This window comes from Lethenteron reissneri, chromosome 40 (assembly GCF_015708825.2).
Source record: "Lethenteron reissneri isolate LAM-NWPU_2019-01 chromosome 40, ASM1570882v1, whole genome shotgun sequence".
NCBI classification, from domain to species: Eukaryota; Metazoa; Chordata; class Hyperoartia; order Petromyzontiformes; family Petromyzontidae; genus Lethenteron; species Lethenteron reissneri.
In genome coordinates this window covers 12,760,189-12,780,474 of record NC_083818.1, presented here as the reverse complement: position 1 = coordinate 12,780,474, position 20,286 = coordinate 12,760,189, and the positions used below count along the sequence as shown (strand labels likewise).

Here is a 20,286-nt window from a genome sequence, read left to right as displayed (position 1 = left end):
GAGTCCTACTCCAATTTACAGCTGATGGCTGTAATTTGGAGATGGCCACCAATGCCTCTTTGAGGAGCAGCAAATCGCCGACTATTTGTAGTGTCATCAGTCATAAAAAGCAGTGACTGTGCACCAAGAGCTAAGGTACAGCGAGATAAATCAGAGGCCCCGAACTCGCCGACTCTCGTGCTGCCCTCAATAGACTGACTGCAGCGTTTGCCATCAGCAATTGAGTGAACTCCGTTTAAACCACTAGAGGTTGTTTTTATTAAATCACGTACATATACATGTTTCCCGCGTGAGGTCTGCCATCTTCAATGTCTACACAAGTAACATGGCACCAACTGGGTCCCACAAATTCGTGTAGGCGGATGACCTTGCAAGCAGCCACTTTCAACGACGTCGAATCTACTCTGAACCAAGACCTAAATACCATGGGGGACGATTTCTGGAAATGAAGCGCTCAAGGCAAATCCCCATTAAACAACAATTCACTGCATTTCATATTGATAATAAGAGCGCCAAGTACGCTCCGAAAGTGGATTTCTGCGGCAACACCGTGCGACACGACCCCACTCCAACCTATCTCAGAGTGAAGCTGGACCATATGCTAACCTTACATGATCACCGAAATATGATAGCCACCAAGAACAAAACAAGGGTCAATCTGGTCCAGAAACTGGCAAGCACAAGCTGGGGAGTATAGGCACCAGTGCTATGGACATCAACGATTGCTCTGTACACCAGTATGGACCAGAAGTAGTCACACTCAACTTGTTGCTATCCAACTAAACACTGCAATGTGGTGTATCATTGGAACCCTCAATTCGACCCGTGCTGTCATAAATCTCTTCCCCACCCATCCGCCACAACCCTGCAATCCTCTGGGAGATCCTTCTCATTCATCAGGACCACAATGACGTCCCTCGTCATAGCTTGAAGTAACATGAGCCCTTTTGGACCCATGTGTTTAACTTTAAAGGATGCAAATTCAACTCCGATGACGGTTTGAGAGCTGAATGTGAATGACCCACCACAGTCTGATCTTACACGAAGATCATGGTCCACCCTAAACCGCATTCTGCACAAACCATGGTAGTAGATGCAGATACCTGATGCACAAATGGAAAATAAAAAAAACTCTCCATTAGTAGTGTGCGACTGTGGTCATCCAGAACAGACCATACAACGTGTCACGACGCAAAGCCCGATCCATAAATATGAAGGAGACATCACAGCGACACACTCCGCTACTCCTAACGCGGTTATCTGGCTTGACCACCTGAATGTGAAATTGGAGTTCTTGCTCTGCATCTACATCAGCAACATTGCTGCTATGAAATATCAACAACCCTATCCCTACCTTCACTCCATCAGTCTCAATTCTCCCGAACACCTTTTGGCATTCCCACTGCTACTTCCCCTCCTGAACCCGAACTCCGACGTTGATTGACAACGGTAGTGTTTTTCAAAGCAAAGCGGCGTGTCTTTGCTGTGGCGCCTCGCTGCCTCGTACCCCCATGCGCACAGCTACCGCACACCACCTCTTCCCACCTGCGTGTACCTCGATCCGCTGCGCCTTCTCCCGCCAGATAGCTGTCGGCACAAGCCTGCCTGCCTACCTGCGATGCAGTTGCGCTGCTCTGAGGATCCTCCAGAATATGCTGGGTCAGGAGCCAGGAGGAAGTGGGGTGGAGGACCGGGTTTGCCTTTCTCCATCGGTGTTCAGTTGAAGCTCGGTAATGTTCACAACCGCCTCCCCACTTGCGCCACCCCCGGTTTATATATAAACGTGTCCTGAAGACGCGTGACTTTGAGTGTCAGTGGACCCCAGGAGCTGCCAGCCGACGATGACGGCGGCAGGACTGTCGACGCGCGATGTCCCAGCAACTTTGGCTGTGACTCGTGATCCCCCGACCTGCCGGTCTTTAAGGACTTCGCCATCTTTGTGATACCTGGTAAACGAAAGCAAATATTTTACCATTTAAACAAGACTATTGGTTGTGCATTGCTATGTTTGTTTTAATGTTCCGATGGTCTGGGGTCCACGCCTCTGACGCTGTTTCCCTTAACGGGGTCATCGGTCTCGTTCAGGATGCGCAGGGTCAGAGCGGCGCAGGCTGAGAGATGCTCAGAGGGGGCTCAGAGGGGCACAGAGAGACTCGAAGGGGCGCGTGGTTGAGCGCGGAGCCCCACGCGCTTCCTTGCAGCGCACGGGCGCAGCGTGGGGCACGCGGGCGCTCCCGCATTGTGCCAGGGCACCGAGCCAGCGTGCCATAACTTGCAAACGGCTCAGCGAATTGCAAATTTAAAACACATCATAACCATAATAAGGAATAGAGCTGTTTATATTTCGGGAACGATTGAAAGTAAAAAAAGGCGGTTGTATTTATTGTGTGTGGGTGCTTTGTGAGCGCGGGGCGTGACGGCCGCGCAGGTGCAGGGCCCCGCTCCCCGAAGCCGAGGCTGTCTCGCTTCCAGAGCTCAAATTTTACACCGACAAGTATCACCTTTTGGAATTTTATTTTTATTTTTCCACAATTGTTTCCGTTTCTCCTCTCGGTGTCATGCCATCAGATGAATAATTCATTCGGAAGTCTTAGAACAGTTCTGCCGGCCTCGTATGAGAGAATGGCACACGTGGAATGGGTGACACTGTAACAGGAACAATTTTGCGATTTCTTCAAGTCACCTCTGACCCACATAGTAGGAGTCAACCCTTTTCAACCACCCTGTTGCGGTGTAACGTGCGTCGCATGGCAGTCAACCCAAGTAAAGTGCAGGATGACATTTGATGTCATGGTTTTATTATACAGCCACTAGTGAGATCATCAACTCGCTACACTTAACCGGTTCACTCAGGCAACTGAATCCTGGATTCGAACCCAGCGCCTCCATGGTGCCAGCTCCAATCTTCAAACGATTTGGCCTGCTACGTTTAAACACACGCCAACTTGTTAGCGTTTCCACAAGCAACCGCAAAGTCACAGTTGTGCAACAAACTATGGCCTAATAATGAGTGAGATGAGCACAACCCCAGTGGCTATACTATTGTGATGAGCGACTTCCGCGACACGACGTGTAGAGGGTACTTCTTCTTTTATTCTTACACGGGCACAACACAGGCCAACCTTATCCTTTCACTCTGAGCACAACACTTAGATATTAACGTCTCTACTGGCTACACACACGGCCGATCACTTGGCGCGGTTCCACCGTCCGCTGGCTGGCGGCGTGACGTGGCCGGACGACGGAGAGAGATGACGGCGAGCAGCAACGCAGTCCGAACCCAAGACTCCACACACGAACCCCGAGCCCCGGTCCGCCCGCGCTTATATCTCCCCAGACGCGGCTAGGCTCCGCCTCTGGCCACGCCCTCTCGTGGAACCTTCGAGCAGGTTCCCGGAGCATCTCGGCCAACCCCGCCTATTACCTTTGCCCCAGATACCTCTCCCTTTCAGACTGGATGTTGTCTTAGCAGTGCCCGTACCCGTGCTTCCATTTTCCAGCCAGCAGGTGTCATCATGTCATTACACTATCATGGTTGTTTATTAATGGAATAAACAGAGTGGGTTTGTTGTACACCTGGTCTTGAGCGAATCAGACCACTTAATTTGCATTGATATAAACAAAGCCTGAGTCTGCTGATGAAACATTTAATGGTAAAAGTGGTCCAGAGTATGGTTGTCTTGAATTAATCCTGCTGAAATTATGCATTCCTAGAAGGGCATGTTACTAATGGGATGTGCAAAAACTAATTTTATATTTTGTATGTGGAGGGACGGACATGAGAAGTGAGGTGTGTTTGCGTGTTTATTTTGTTACTATTCACAGCGAGGTGAATGATTGATAAATATTTAGGTCAAAGCAGGTTGAACGAAACGTCGTCGTACATTGATGTTGAATGCGGTCATGAAAAGTCTCAAGCCACTGGTGAGAAGGAGCGGTAGTGTAGCGGTCAGCGCGCTGCACTACAAAACCGGCCACCCGGTTTTGATCTCCGCTCACGGCCAACACCAGTGACGATTATCTGAACGGGTCCTCAAATGAGTATCTGGTGCGATGTGTAAACATCGGGGCATGGTGCTGGTCACCCACCACCCTCTTGTGCCGTTCCCGCCTTCATAGGTGCTCGCTTACAGCACTTGCCCCTACACTGTTAAGCCTATACAGAGGATCTTTGTCTTGTCTATAATACGGTGAGTGTGTGTGTGTGTTGTTGTGATCTAGTGTTGTGAGTGGGTGAGTTTGTTGTGACCTATAGGATGGTGAGTGGGTGAGTGTGTTGTTGTAACCTGCGGTCTTGTGGTCTAACACAGGGTGGGTGATGAATGTGGTGAGACATTTGTTAATGCCCGAGCCCGATTGCCAGTGTAGTCCATTAATATATGTTTTTTTTATCTTACGATTGATACACTCAGTGTAATGCACTGCAGGTGATGCATTTAGAAGTGAATTGAGACTGTCGAATGTGAAAAGTAAATCTTGAACTGTATAACATTAATACATTTAATATATCTATTGATTTTGCATCTCAGAGTAGTACTCATTGATTATGCACATTAATAACTGCTGAAACGAGGAAAGTCTTGTGGGAAATGTTTGGCTGATTTGTTTTTGAATATTTTTTGCCATGGGAGGAAACCGGAGGCCTAGGGGGAAAAAACCCCATGTACGAGACGATAAACCCTTACTCTGGGTAGGTGTCAGCAGCCTACATGCCGTACTGCTTTGGACATGTCATTGCCATGCAGACAAGTCATTCCTATGATACCGACCACTACGACACGTGGTGCAAACCTCCAACATGTGTTCAAGTGCAGGGCACCGTATGCACAGCTGATGTTCGTCAGTTCAAAAGGTCACGTTCATAAAACACTCAGGGCCCATGCTTCCTGTGCACACAAACTATTTTTAGTCGTTTTTTTAGGATCTTGATAACATTGTCCCAGATACAATCAGAACTTGCAGAACTTTGGCAGGATCTCCTGGTTTTATAAGAGAACATCAGAAGTGACCATTTGTACTGCGAAGACGTGGCACGGGAAAGAGCAAGGAGCTTGGTGGCCTTGTTTCACCAGACTCTGCACTCGCCTCTTTCTACAAATAAAAACAACGACGAAAATGTTGCCAATAACCTAGAAAAGCCTTGGATATTTTGTATCTTTAAACCATTTCAATTAATGAGTGGCGCATGGAAGGACACCAGAGAACCAGCTAGAAAACACAACACGTGTAAGAGGGGATAACACTCAACACTGCCATCTTTTTGCGACCTCACAGCAGCAATTCTACAGCACCTGGCAAGCCCTGGTGGTCACCTCTCCAACTTTTATCCAGGCTCAAACCTGTTTGGCTTCCAACGTCCAATGGAATTGGGCGCATGTTGGGTGATGTGGTAATAGGCTTCGGGCATAGCCTTAAACAGGCCCAATCTCGCCACTGCTCTGCAGTGAGAACATTCACAGGCTTCAGGATGACAAATCAGATGTGTCTGGCAGAGCAAGCATCCAAGGCGCTCATGGCTGGGCCAGGTATACTCAGAGAGAGCAGAGCAGTTGATCCCTTCAGCTACCACCATGGACCCAACTTTCCCTTAAAAAATACGTTTCATCTCAATGCGCTCTCAGCTTGTTTTAAATATAAAGCACTTTTTATGGCAAACACTTAAGAATGGACTCTTCTGAAAAATGGTCCTGAGGCTCATTGATGTTTTCGTATGTAAATATAGGACACTTACTCACATTAAATAAACGTATTGATCGATTGAATTCTGTTAAGGCCTTGACTTACTCATCATCATCTGCCATGATCAATCCTCTGCTGGATGAATACGTCCACAAACCATTGCCACCTCTCGAGGTCCCGTAATCTAGCAATCCACCAAGCATCTGCACACGAGCTAAATCCATTGCTCCTTCTCTCCACTTCATGTTCTCTCAGGCACGTTCCCTCCCTTGTCCGCTGATACTGCATTAGTCTCATCATTCGTACGAGTGACAAGTTCTGTCCTAGGCCAGTCTCCTTAACAGTCTGCTTGCAGCCAGCTATTGTTATCTCTTGTGTAGTGCGCAATGTATTCTGGTTAAGCGTGTGGGCTCTGGGTGTCTATCTGGAATGGTTGCTGGTGCTAGCGGAGTGATGAGCAGATGCTGTTGGGGGTGTCGTGCCACGCTGAAGGGCTCGCGTGTGCCCATGTGCCGCCGTCCTCTTTGTGGCCAGGACGCCGAGGAACGTCGTTCCTGTGTGCTGCTCCCGCCGCGGCCATCGCCACGACTGCTGAGCCGTGTGACGAATGGTGGCAGGAGTGATGGCTGGGCTTGCACGGAGGCAACGTGAGCTCCACGTGTTGCACCTGTAACATGGCCGTCTAAGCAGCAGTCCAGGTGAGACCCTCACCAGTGTCATATTAGTAATAATTTTTATCGCCATCATCAGGGCTTAATATTTTTACTGCATAGTTTCTGGGTCGCTGGTAGACTGGAGGAGGCACGGGACATGTCGTAGCCAGAGCCATAGTGAGAGGTATCCTGGATGCAGACATTTTACCTGGGTGGCTAAGCCATCATGTAATTTGTAAGAGGCTGATACTAGTGACATTGTTTCACCAAACGCAGGTGCTACTGGTATATGTGTGTTTCACCGTGTGTCCTGCATTATATACTGAGCTTTAATCGCGATTTACAATCAAAGCCAAGAGGCCATCGATGTCACCGCTACTCGCCATTTCTTTCTGCCGTCTGCCACATTCCGCAGATCTAAAGCCGAGAGCGGTGCTCCAAGGTTCTTTGTTACATCTCCCACCGTCTGGTTTTTGGCCTCCCCCTTGGCTGCCGACCTCTGGGTGTCACTCTGATGCCCATCTTGGTCACCTGCCCTCCTGAACCCTGCACACATGTCCCACCCATGGCCACCTCATCTGATCACATCGACAAGGCCTTGTTTAACTTTCAAGTTGCTTATCTAGCCCTTCCGTGACATTCCTAGCATTGTCCTCAAGCACCTGCATTGTACAGGCAGAAGTTCATCAAGTAGTTTTATTGTTGAAGTTTGGCTCTGTAACTCACGGAGTAACACAGCCGTTACCCCTGCCTCAACTACTCTTATAACACTAAAGCTGACCTCTCTGTCCTTTGCAGAACCATTTTATTCACAAATCATCTCAACCACAAAGGCCACAGAATTCACAATCCTTATTATCGGCAAATATGTGTCCCTGAGTCTGGCATTAATTCCGCGCTTTGTATTCGAGAAATGCTGCTGTCTTGTAATGGTCAGCACACCAGACTTGCAACACAAAGGTCGTCGGTCCACCCTCCACTCCCCCCCCCGCGCCCTGCCACTGTCTACGCGGCAGTGCAATTGTGTACACCACAGTCGGTCAGCAGGTGATGTGTGGTGGGGTAAAATGTCGATATTCTCACCTCCTCTAAGACATCTGGCCAGCGGGGAAGAGTAGACGAAACATACCTTCTCAGGAGGGCTCTCCTCGAGTGTTCTCCTGCAAGCAGTGGCACGAGCCAGCCACTGCAGGGCTCTATACCTTCATTGAAGCGTCATTTTCCTTTCACGTCGCCCTGGTCACACCGCCCTCGAGTCGCTCCTCCCGAGCCGTCATCGTGTCTCGGCTGAGTGGTGGAGTGGTTGCTCAGCTCCCCCGGTGGCCGTGTTTGTCTGTGGGCAGTAGTGGCAGGATAGGCTGGAGCAGGACACGGCCACCGTCCCATTGCGTGATTGATGCACGGGGTCATATTAATAGACGATTAATTTTTGCCGCATCTTAAGTTTCCGGGCGTTTCCGATGGCGTCCTTGTCGGTGGGGCCTCCGTGGCTACCATCCTGGTGAATCGCCGTGCCGCGTGGCTCGTGGGCCTCGTCCGAGACGTTGGAACGGGTGAGCCGGGACGTGGTCGGGACGCTTCTTCGTGCGTCCGTGGTTTTGTAAACGCGACGCAGTCGCTCCGGCCCAGCGTCGCACGGCGCACATCAGTCACGCCTTGTCATGGATCGCCAGGCACATGCTTTTGTTAAGACAACATTCGTTACAGCTGGATCCGCGGCTGGGAAGGTAACTTTGAGAAGAGAGGTACTGATTACTCCTTATATTTGTATATCGTGTTTTGTATGAATATAATATTGTCGTGTTGATTGTCGCTCATATGACGAATGACATTTTGTACGTTAATTATTCGGTTAAAAATTACATTCGACTGTGACCCATTTCTTCGACCCCTTTTACAAATGGCAGCTGTCCAAACACCCTGAAGTCGCGAGATTCCCTGCCAGCCACGCCATGCGTGACACGGCTGGTGCTGGCAGGAACCTCCTGGTTACACCAGCCCACAGGGGATTATTGTGTCCGTCCGTCGTGCAGGGAGGGGCTGGGAGGGGAGGGAGGGGCTGGGTGGGGAGGGGCTGGGCGGGGAGGGGCTGTGTGGAGGGTGGGAGGGGTGGGGCTGGGTGGGGAGGGGCTGGTCACCCCGTGGTGCCCTTATAAAACTCAACGTTTAACCTACTCACGCCGGCTTGTGCCCGCCCTCACAGTCGGGCATATTTGCGGAATACACCACGCCGCCGTTGATCCTGGCCATTGACCGAGCAACCCAACGTGTTCCGACCAGCTCCCTCCGCAGGAGGAATGTGTTAATGACTTGACCAAGACCTGTCCATCACCTCCCGTCAAGTGGCATGCATGGCAACGAAGCTGTGGCTTTTCCGCAACAATATTCGTGTAATACGATTAGCCAAGCAATGGAATGGACAGTGGGTAGAGTAATCTCTTGCATGATGGGATATCCCAACTCTCTGATGAACTCAAAACATTTGTCAACAACACTATGTCTCTGAAAATATCTATATAATGGGGAACGAGCAATGGCCCATCTTTATCGCACATACATATCCAGAGAGATAATGGGTAATAAGAGGTCGGGACTGTACTTTATACCATGGTGCCTGATTAAATATATGTTTTATTAAATGTATCTTAACTTGGCATACGAATAATGACCTATTATTAGCTATTGGGTAACACATACCCGTCAATAAGCAAGAAGTATGACTACTAAATAAACTAATTTATATTAAAAGCACAACATTTTTTTTTGTAATTGCATATCATATTGCATTGTGGGAATATTTGTTTTGTGTGGGCACAACGCACAATCCACTTGGCAACGCGTTCCTGGGCCCGGTGACGTCATCGTCACCACAGACGTGGGAGGGGGGGGGGCGTCTATCGTGGTCGCGTGCACAGCCGCCCAGGCCGACGTTACACACAGACACACACACACATACACACACACACATACACAAACATATACACACAACACACAGACACACACACACGGACACACACATACACAAACATATACACACAACACACAGACACACACACGGACACACAAACACACGCACACACACAAACACACACAGACACACACAACACACACAAACACACACAGACACACACAGACACAAACACACACAACACACACAGACACACAAACACGCACACACAAACACACAACACACACAAACACACACACACAGACACACAACACACACAAACACACACACACAGACACACACACAGACACACAAAGACACACACAGACACACACAAAGATACACACAGACACACACAGATACACACACACAAACACACACAAGCACGCACACACACACACAAACACATACACACAAACACACACACACAACCCACACACAAACACGCTCACACACACACAACACACACACACACAAACACACACACACAAAGACACACACACACAGACACACACGCAGACACATACACAGACACACACACAGACACACACAAACACACACACAGACACACGCACACAGACATACACAAACACACACACGAACACACAAACACACGCACACACAAACACACACACACGCACACACGAACCCTTCTCAATCCACTGCTAGATGAGGGCCTCGCCACTCCATGCTGGGCATTTTGGTTATTGGACGAGACTTCACCACGCTGGCCATTGCGGTTTGGCGAAGCTAAGGAACCATAAATGTGGCAGCATAGTACAGTTCAACAATGTAATTTGATGGTCTGCCCTGCAACTGCCTGTGACAACCTGACTTGTATGATGGTCGCCCATCTGAACATTATCCTGGCGCAACGTTGCTTAGCTCCACAGATCGTATGGGTTTGGGAGTATTCCGGGTGAATTCGTACGTGCTGTAAGTTACACGAATTAAATTGATTCTTTCACTCACGATTCAGGCGTCGATTCATTAATTTTATAATCCAGATATTCTAATGGAACAAACGAGACTGAACATTCAAGAGAGACATTACAACAATGGCGTACAATACAATGCAATGTGGATTTACATTGTGTCTAAATGCGAATGCATCTCAAGATGCTGTACAGAAACAATGGGCATATTCATCTCATCGAGGCAGTAAGTCACAGGCACAGGGGAAGAGGAAGATCTTTTGCCTGAACTTGAATAGGGGCAGAGAGTCGGCATGGACGGCTGTGGGTAGGGAGTTGCAGACTGGGAGCAGCAGATGAAAAGTACAAAATAAGACAAAGGAATAGGCTATTCTTGAATCAAAAGTGTTGTATTGCTTTCTGCCCTGTCTCCTGTCTGCTCATAGACCCGTGAAGGGTCTGCCGGTGAGCAGAGTGGGTCCGCCGCGTTTGATGCGGATAATTCACGATGGGGTTCGTGGCCGTTTTCTCGCTCGTTCGCTCGCACCACAGATTTTGGCAATTGCCCGCCGTTTGAGAGAACCTCTTGACCTTTTGCTTCAGCGGTATTGTGTTTAAACTTGGATTTAATTCCCCCGGGAAATCTCTTTAGATTGTTAGAGGACAAATAACGGGAAATCTGCGAGCAATGCGGCCTTTTGTTGATTGCTGGAGAAGACTCCACCCGCTTCCTCCTCTCGGCGCTGCGAGGAGACATCATCGCCACGCGCCCCTCGCTCGCTTGGCAGCGGGCCCCCTCCGCCGCTGCCACCGCCGCTGCCACCGCTGCTGCGGTGTGATGGAGACATTTTGTGCTGGGTAGCGGCGGCGTGTGCTCGTGCGTAGGCGGCTTCTGGAGCAGCGTTTCTCGGGTGTGTGTGTCCTTGCATCTGTGTGTCAATGCAGGCATGTGTTGACAGCAGCATGGAAACTGCCTTTACGGGTGATTTAAGACTCCACAGTGCTTTGTTGATCCCCAGATGGATGAAAGCTTCCCCATGCTGTCAGCCATCAGGGTAGTTTGATGATACTTAATTAGAGCAGTCAGTGCGAGTTGGTGATGAGAGGCATCGTGATCCAGTTCAGACATCACTCGCTGCTGATGGTCGCCATGGCCGGGAATCGAACCCAGGTTGCTGGGTCCATAGCATTGTGAGCTAATAGCTGTGCCATCGCTCTGACCTTTGGTGACCTTTCCCTTTGTTGTAAGTCAACTGCTCAGGGTCGCGGCTTACATAACGAACCCTCAGCAGTGCTGCCCACAGTCATGCTGTGCTCCCCTCCAGCATCACGAGAGTTATGTTCAAAAGTCACAGATAGTTATTTATTTATAGCCAAGCGAACCCCAACGAGATAACAGATCTCCTTTGAAAGGGGGGGGGCATGGGGTGGTAGAAGGTATATTGCGCAAGAGGGAGCATCAGCTGATGATATTGCTATTCTCAGGAGGGTGCTCTTGTTTTTGGATGTTTGGCCAATTCTGTCAGTGAGTGTTCAGTTTCGTGGAGGAGCAAATCAGTGCATACAAGGAGGTAATCCTCAAAGCTTCACACAGATGGATTCAACAGTCCATTATACTGCTATCTACCGGGAAACTTGGGGCGATTACGTTGACTGGGTTTCTTATGATTGCCTCCTTGCGTGGGATTTTATTTTAAAGTTTCTTGGGGTATTTTACCCCAGTTCTATCCCAATTGTGCTACCGACATTACATTGTCACAAGATGCGGTACTCTTGTAAGGAAATGGCCCAATGAAGCAGATATTACAGAGCTACCTCTCAGATCCCTTCCAGCGACCTCTGGTCTGCAAAGTAGAGGGCAGCACCTTCCAACTGCATATGCGACTGAGGTTCACTGCAGCAATCAAATTGACACTATAATTCTAAGAGCTTGGATTTAGCAATTGAAGAGCAGAACTAAATAAATGTGAATTTGTGTCAATACTCGAGGACCCGGTTTAATCACAGGCAACTGAATCCTGGATTCGAATCCAGGATCTCAGCAGTGCCAGCTCAACGCTCTGACCACTGGTCCACTTGGTCGCCTCTCCTTGTGTAGGATTCTAATTGTGAGCCAAGGGGCCGTCCTTCACTGGTTGTCTCCTGGCTGCTGACTCGATTGCCCTTCGGTCTAAAGTCTCACTTGTCTCGACCTAATCTCAATCTGCTCACGACCTGCCCGATTAGATACGGTGGTAGTATTGTCAAATGTGTGTTTTCATTGTTAAATATTAAACACCTGGCATGCTTATATTTTAACATGCTTATGAAATGTATTCCCATTCGACCACTGCTAGTGGGGAAACGTGCACCCATTGGGGGGTGGTGTAAGCCAGGGTCCACCACCAGACTTCCCCGGCAGAACCGACGTAACTTGGTTACGTGACGAAGCGGTGTTTCCCTTTGCCGTTTTGAAGCAGCTCGAGCGAAAGAAGCAGTAATCACTGGAGTTGTCAGTCGGAGAAAGAGTCATAAGCTGGTGTCATCGTTCCAAACAAGAACATGTTGGCCTCGGCCTGCGTACTGAAGGCACTCCCTTTAGTCCATGAGCCCAGCCCAGATGCCTCCTCACTCGTCGCTGCCACCTGTGGTGGCAGCTCTTTGGGGAAGTGGCTCTCCGAGTTTGGTCCCCGGATCACTGGCGGTCCGCGACAATTCTCCAGGTGGTCCGCGAGATGATGTAGATGCAGGTCGATCTGTAAATAATGGCAATGTTTTTACCTTTTGTTTCGGACATTAATTCGTATTTTACTTATGGTATTTAATTTTTAAAATAAGTTAGGTAAACTACCCTCTTCAATCAAAATCAGAGTATTTATTTATACTGGAGGAATCCGATGAGCTATAAAGTCTTGACTTAAAAGTTTCGTGACTGCAGGAATTCATATTGTATGGTTCTTTCATCTCAAAACCTTTATAAACAGCTTGCCCTCAGAGGCTAACCTCCCTGTTCCTGATGACGACCGCTTGTGTTGCGATCGAAACGTCGTGATATTTTAATTATTTTTTATTCACTTATTTTCATTTTTATTATTTTATTGTTATTATTTTTTATTTTATCCACGTGACTTTACCGAAAGAACCATAGAATAGCTATAAAGTCCTTTTTCAGAGATGTCCAGTAGGGGCGGGTCAGAACGTTACAACAACAAACAATACAAAACATGTTCGGAGCGCAAAGTATCCGAAAGTAAAAAAAATCACTAAACATTTTTTTTGTTTTTTTAAATCTTACTTGGTAAGGCCCACTGAGCTATAAGCTTCCTTTACAGAAGCAGCCTGGCCATAAATTATAGCTCAACGAAGTGGCTTCGCACGTGGAAATTTATAGCCACAAAATAATCCAAATGCTCTAAACGCACGTTTCTAAATGTGGAGAGAAAAACCAGAGGGCCAGGAGAAACAAGTAAACCCGTAAAAACAAAGTTTTTCTCTCTAAATCCTTTATATGCGTGGCGGCTAGAGTCCTCTCGTCCTCTGGCTTGAGATGGCTGCAATCTATGGGTCAGATGATTGTCTGCCAGTATTAAGCAATTGGTAATTAAATATTTAATTTGTTTTCCCTAAACAGTGTAAAATTTTGGAAAAAAATTTTTCACGAAAATTAATTGTCACACACAACGAGTCTGTGTGGAAAATGTCAGCTCGATTGGATCACGGGGAAGTGGGGTAAAAAACGAGCGAAAGATTTGCACGGTCCTAAGCAAGCAAGCAAGCGAACTTAATATAAAGGATTTAAAATATATTCGCCTGTGGAGGACGCGGGGATCGATCCCGCGACCTTTGGCATGGGAAGCGAGGGCGCTACCAACTGCGCTACTCCGCCACGGCCTGTGGAGGGGTTACGCTCTGGGCTCCTATACTGTGACGTTCAGCCAAAGCCATGAATGAGTTATATTTGAATACATGTAAAATACATTTTTTTTGCCTAAAAAGTGTTAAATTTTTTAAATTTTTTTTCACCAACATTAATTGTCTGTCACAACGAGTCTGTGTGGAAAATGTCAGCTCGATTGGATCACGTGAAGTGGGTTAAAAAACGAACGAAAGATTTGCACGGTCGTACGCAAGCAAGCACGCAAGCAAGCAAGCAAGCGAACTTAATATAAAGGATTTAAAAATACACGCAACCTTGTGTAAAAAACGTGTTTTTGTTCCTGTAATATAACTCATATACTCTTTGGTTCTTTCGGTAAAGGCACGTCGGTATCAAATAAAATAAATCACGATGTTTCGGGTGCAACACAAGCGCCCATAATCAGGTGGGAAAGAATGGTCTGCTGCTGAGGCAGTGTTTTAAAAAGAAAGAACCAAAGAGTATGGATTCCTGCAGTCATGAAAGCTTCAAATAACTCACATAGTACGAGTGGTATTTAGAGAGACAAGTGAAGGGTAGGAGGCTGGGTGGTTTGCTGAAACGTTTGCACAGATGTGGCCACAGCGGTGTTGGGCAATGAGCTGCGCGTTGATTTAATTATTAGCGATGTGGTTGCAGAACCAATTGCACAGGTGCGGTCTCGGCTTAAGACCCTTGCAGACATAGTCACCGTGAAGCTCTCCTGTCATACACTACTCCTGTAATTCGTGTCCCCAATTGCTCTGTAAATTCCCCTGATATCCGAGGATGGATTGTCCTATTATGTAGAGCCTGATGATCTGATTATTTCAATCATCGATTCCTCTACCGATTTTCGATTTGATTACTCGACTAATCGGATAACACGAACATTGTTATGGGGAAAAACTCTGACATCTGTTCTACCCACGTGTGCCGCTGAACGGGAGTTAATGGGCGGGGCTCGGCAACGCAATCGGCATCATTAGCCGTGTCCCGCTGTGCATGGCTTGGAGTGGGTTTCATGCAGCAGTATGTCTGGGTGACCATCGTTTTAAAAGAGGCCTGAGTAGTCGATCACAAACACAGTCGATTGTAATTCGTAGCTGATTATCTGATATAATCAACCGATTGTGCTGGCTGGTCTCTTATCTGTGTAGTGACATCGCAGATGTCACTGTGTGGTGCCGGCCCTAGAGGGGCTCTGTGAGCGCTGATCGAGAGCGCCGAGTGGCACCACGCTCGGCGTGCAGTGCTGTCCCCTATAGGAGGGGGTGTGAGGGTGCCGGCCATGAACGGGGTTAATGTAGGCCATGGCACTCTAGTTGACCCCAGAAGGCACGTGACGGGTAAGATCTACACAGGGGCCCCAAGCGGGGGCAAGGGGTGGTCACGTGTCGGGGCGAGATCCTGCTAGAGGATTCGAGAAGGTGGTCGTGGCCAAGGGCGGGGCCAGCCACGACCAGTGAGGATATAAGCCAGGTCCCCAGAGGGACCGGTGTGCAGCGTTGCTGTTGTTATCCTGAAGATCTACGTTCTACGTCCGAGAAGAGTCACAAACACGTGGACCTGGACCCAAGCCGGGGTCCTGTCCGTTGCAGCTACTCCCAGTGTGATTAGTGTAGTGAGCCTGGTGGTCCACCACCATAGGTTGTTATCTGGTAAAGGGGCAGTTGCCCCTTTGTGTTGGTATCAATAAATGTGTTGCCTCCAAGGAGTACATCTGCGACTCAGTTGAACTCACTGCAACTGGTGCCGAAAGTGGCGAAACGCTATTTTACTTAGCTAGCCGTTTAGACTATGTCTACGCGGTGCAGACTACGTCCCAGGACGTCGGACGACGAAGATGAAGATCTTATCCCCAAATCAGCCCCGGGGATGGCGACCCCGGAGGATGGAGGCGAAGCGCTGCCGGTGCAGCAGAGCGCCGGCCGGGCACGCGACAGCTCGATGCCAGCAGGGAGGGAGCACACGCCCGCCTCGCAGAGCTGCTCCTGGCTACGGCGTCCATCCTCGCGGAGCTCCACCCCGCGGAGCCAGCGGTGGAGAAGGGAGCAGCGGAGCGGCGCAGCCCCTCCCCCCCTTATCTATGCCCCACCCCCTCTCTATCCTCCTGCCGCCGATCTCCCCCTTGTCTCATGCGCAGCAGTCGTTTATGACTCTTGGGCTACGCCCATTTCTTCCCTTTGGAAGCTGCCTGCATCAGCAGCTTGCCTCCTCCTACCTTATATAACCTCTTGTTGCAGCAGCTCTTTCTCCTTCGTCAGCAGTTCTCCTGCTGTGTTGGTCTCACCTGATGACGGTTGCTTGTGTTGCAATCGAAACGTCGTGATCTATTATTTTTATACCTCCGTGACTTCACCGAAAGAACCAAAGAGTATCTTAAAACCTGTTTTATTGCCAGAAAGGGTAAAACTATTATCATTGTTTTTCATACTTTAATACTGGCACATAATGTCCCATGATATGTGGGAGAGCTGCCCAGATGTGAGAGTGTGTCGGCCTGTGGAGGAGGGCTGACTGCAGCTGCCATATTTAGGTTAAGTATAAAGGTTAATTATAATTTTATTACGATGCTTGTTTACTCAGGAGAGCCTCACCGTGTATCAAGACTGGTTTGTCATGAAGGTCCTCTCAAGTTTTCACAGTAGGGGATGATGTTGCTATGTGCAATCCCAATTACGCAATTTTAAGGAAAATTGGAAGCATTGGAATGTTTTGCCAAGACTAGATACGTTATGTTTTAGCTATGGGAGGAAACTGGATAACCCAGAGTGGCACCCATGCAGACCGAGGAGAACATACAAACTCAACACAGAAAGGCACCCGAGTCGGGAATCGAACCCAGAAACTTCTTGCTGAGGCACAAGTGTTACCACTGCGCCACCCTGCCACCCATTTGGAAAATCAAAACACTGAAGCCACGTGCGATGAAACAATGCGCCGACTGTACTCGGGGTTCCGTCCCGGGAGCTCCGTCTTGGCGCCAGGTTCTTACAAAATGAGGTAAACTCTTAAACACAGTCGGCTGTTTGTGATGGCCACAGACTTTTAAATAAACACTTGGACGTTCACCAATTACGTGTTTTGCTACAACAACAAAAGTAATAACTTTCACTTGCTAAAATATTTCTTCAAAACCTGTGCTGTAGAGCCCTGCTCTAAACAGAGGTAGTGTGCGTTCTGGACAATGCGGTGTGTGTGGCGCAGTGCAGCTGTGGACGACTGTTGTGGCGATGTGCGACGCTGGTGCTGCCTGTGCTCTATTTGTGCCGTGTGTACGCATTGCGCGCAATTGTTCAGCTGTCCGTGCCAACACCGCGCATGGCTGCTGTTTCTCTCGTGTGTCCACAAAGGGCTGGTGCTCCATCGTTCACGAGAGGAGCGATCTATGTACGTACTTACGTTGCTGTATCTATGTACGTACTTACGTTGCTGTATCTATGTACGTACTTACGTTGCTGTGTCTATGTACGTACTTACGTTGCTGTATCGCACTGTCAGCGATGTGCACAGTCGTCACAATCTGGGGTCACGATTCAATTCCAGAATTTATTCTTCGTGGTTGTCTTGATATTAACGTTTATTTTTTTTTTCTTGAATGAAAATTCCCATTGGTACGTTTTTGCTGTTGCTCCGGTAGCCTAAAGGGCAACAGGGTGGCGGCGCAAGTGGTAACGCTCGCACTGAACAGCAAGAAGGGTTCGATTCCTGGCTTATGCGCCTTACTCTGTGGAGTTTGTAGCTTCTCCCCCTGTTCTGCGTGGGGTTCCTCCGGGTTTTACCCATAGCTAAAACACACACACAATGTAACCGGTATTAGCCAAGCATTCCAATGCTGAAAATGTACCTCTAAATTTCTCAATGCCCCCAGAAAACTTGGCAGGACACTCCTGACAAAGAATCTTGACATTCAGTAAAGCTATTCAGGATGAATATATAATTCTTATTTTACGGTAACATTTGCTTTTATATAATTTCTTTATCCCAAATTATAAATTCTCTTGCACGATGCAATTCGCATATTGTTACAGTAAGAATCATGATAATCAAATAAAATGCAGTCGCATTTAGACGGGAAGTAAATCTAAATGCTTTTATACTAAACACATGAAACATTTATTGGTCAGCTGTTTGTGCCGAAAAACGGGAATTCTGGAGCCACAACATGCGTTGGCTTAAGGCTGGTGTTCATCATTCACCGGAGGAAGATTTTATTATGCGATGATTCCCTTTGTCTGCACCGCGATGTGGCGAGATTAAGCCTCGCATCGGGAGAAGATGAGAAGGACAGATGCAAGTGCTGCCCGACACGCGCGATTCCCGTGAAACATGCAGGGCCGAGCTGCTGGCAAGATGCCCTCTCCCGTCTCCTCGCCACTCAACACCACCAGAGCGAGTGGGTGGGATGGCGAGCGAACACTTTCTAATCAACTCCCGAGGAGCAACGCTCACTGCCGTGATTAGCAGTGTTGAGAATCCGAGGCGGCGGTGGCGGCGATCGAAACCAGAGAAGGCCTTGGGACAGGGGTCGCCACTCGCGGCACGTAAATGGGAGTGCCTCGCTTGACAAGCGGACTGACGCACTCCCTTAACGAGGGATTCCACGGGCCCCGCAGCTCCGGTCGGGGGGTGGGGGGCACATCCCGTGTTTGCATGGCTGGCGATCAGGGCAGCTATTTCTATGGGCACGCGGACGCGCATGTGACCCGCGTGACCCGTCTCTCCAATGGGCGCGTGGCCCAGTGCGCATCTCGAGAAATGGGAAACGTGTGGACAAAGGAGCATCGCTGTGTTTGTGCGCCGTGCCTGTCTTGGCTAGAGTGGTGGGGGTGTTGCGTGGAGGCACGCGTCTCTGATCGCTTGTTTACCTTATGGTTAATGGCACGTCCTGGAGCTCGGGTTTGCTCGTGGTGATCTGCGCGAAAGCACTCTTACTTTTTTTTGCGTTTTACTTACATTGGGTTTGGTGGAGGACTCCAGCAATAACATCCTCCTGGCAGCAGAGGGGAAAACAAAAAACCTCTGCCTTATTAATACACTGTTACAAAAACACTCCACCACGGATTGTTCGTTTCAGGAAAAAACAGAGAGTGAGTGGACTGCACGGGATTGGGGTGCGTGGAGAGAAGGGATTGGCAGCGAGAGGGGCGCACGGCCACCAAGTGCTGGCGCTGGGGGAATGAATGGGATTCACCAGACCTGAATTACTAGAAACAATTACTTCGCTTCATTTCGATTTTCAATTTCTAATTTCATGCAGGTATTCCTCCGATTACCATTTGTTGCATTTTATTTTATTTGCTTGGCTTTTCTTATTTTGGTGACCACCCAGGTCGCTCTTGCAAATTAGACTCCTATCCTGGTCTCTCGAGTTCTTATCTGGTCACACAAACTTGACTTTACTTATTCGAATCAAAACATGGTCATATAAACTGATTAACTTATTACTTATAAAACAAATGTAACTGTCTGTGATTGCATGGAATATGTCACTTGTAGCTTGCTTAGAATTCATATCTAGCCATGTGAATGAATGAGTGGGTGGGTTAGTGAGTTAGTTAGGGAGTGAGTATGTAATTGAATGAGCAAATGTGTGCATTCACAATTGAGCGGGTGAGTGGATTTGCGAGCAGGTAAGTGAGTGGGTGGGTGGATTAGTGAGTCAGTTGGTGACTGAGTGATTGGGTGGGTGGGCGTGCATATGAATGTGTGGATAGGTAGCTTAGTAGGTAAGTTGGTGACTGAGTATGTGGGTTTATTCATAAGCGAGTTGGTGACTGAGTAAATTAATGGGTGGGTGGGCAGGTGAGCGAGTGGGTGAGTGCACACAGCGACTGGGGTTCCCTGTGTGAGATGCGTGCGTGTCTTGAGTGAACGCTGCTCTTGTGCTGTGCAAAGGCAGCGGTGTTTGTTTAAGAGCTGCCTGTAAGGGTGGAAATGCCTTAGTAAAACAACTTCCTTATAGCTGTAAAAATTTTATGTTCACATTTCCTTTCATTTAATCCCAGCTGCGAGTGTGCTGGGATGCTGGCGTTTCGCCCGCTGGGCATCGGGATTCGTTAGGTTGCCCCAGCTGACCCCCCGGTGGGTAGGGGGCACACGGGAGCTGGGAACGGGGTCAAAGGTCAAGCTGGTTGGCTCCGATGACAGCCCACCACTGCATGAGGGCCTCCCCCATGCTGTGTGGGTTGTGGGGGTTATATGGCCATACTTCAT

At 48.6% G+C, this 20,286-nt stretch overlaps 1 protein-coding gene across 1 annotated transcript in view; it reads left to right on the top strand.

The window, feature by feature from the left end:
- Nucleotides 1-20,286, top strand: part of LOC133352476 (chloride channel protein 2-like) — a 113,041-nt gene that overhangs the window by 3,319 nt on the left and 89,436 nt on the right. Inside the window, exon 2 of the mRNA XM_061568144.1 lies at nucleotides 6,214-6,377. The gene's annotated coding sequence lies outside the window, so the exon portion shown is untranslated. The remainder of the gene's footprint in view (nucleotides 1-6,213; nucleotides 6,378-20,286) is intronic.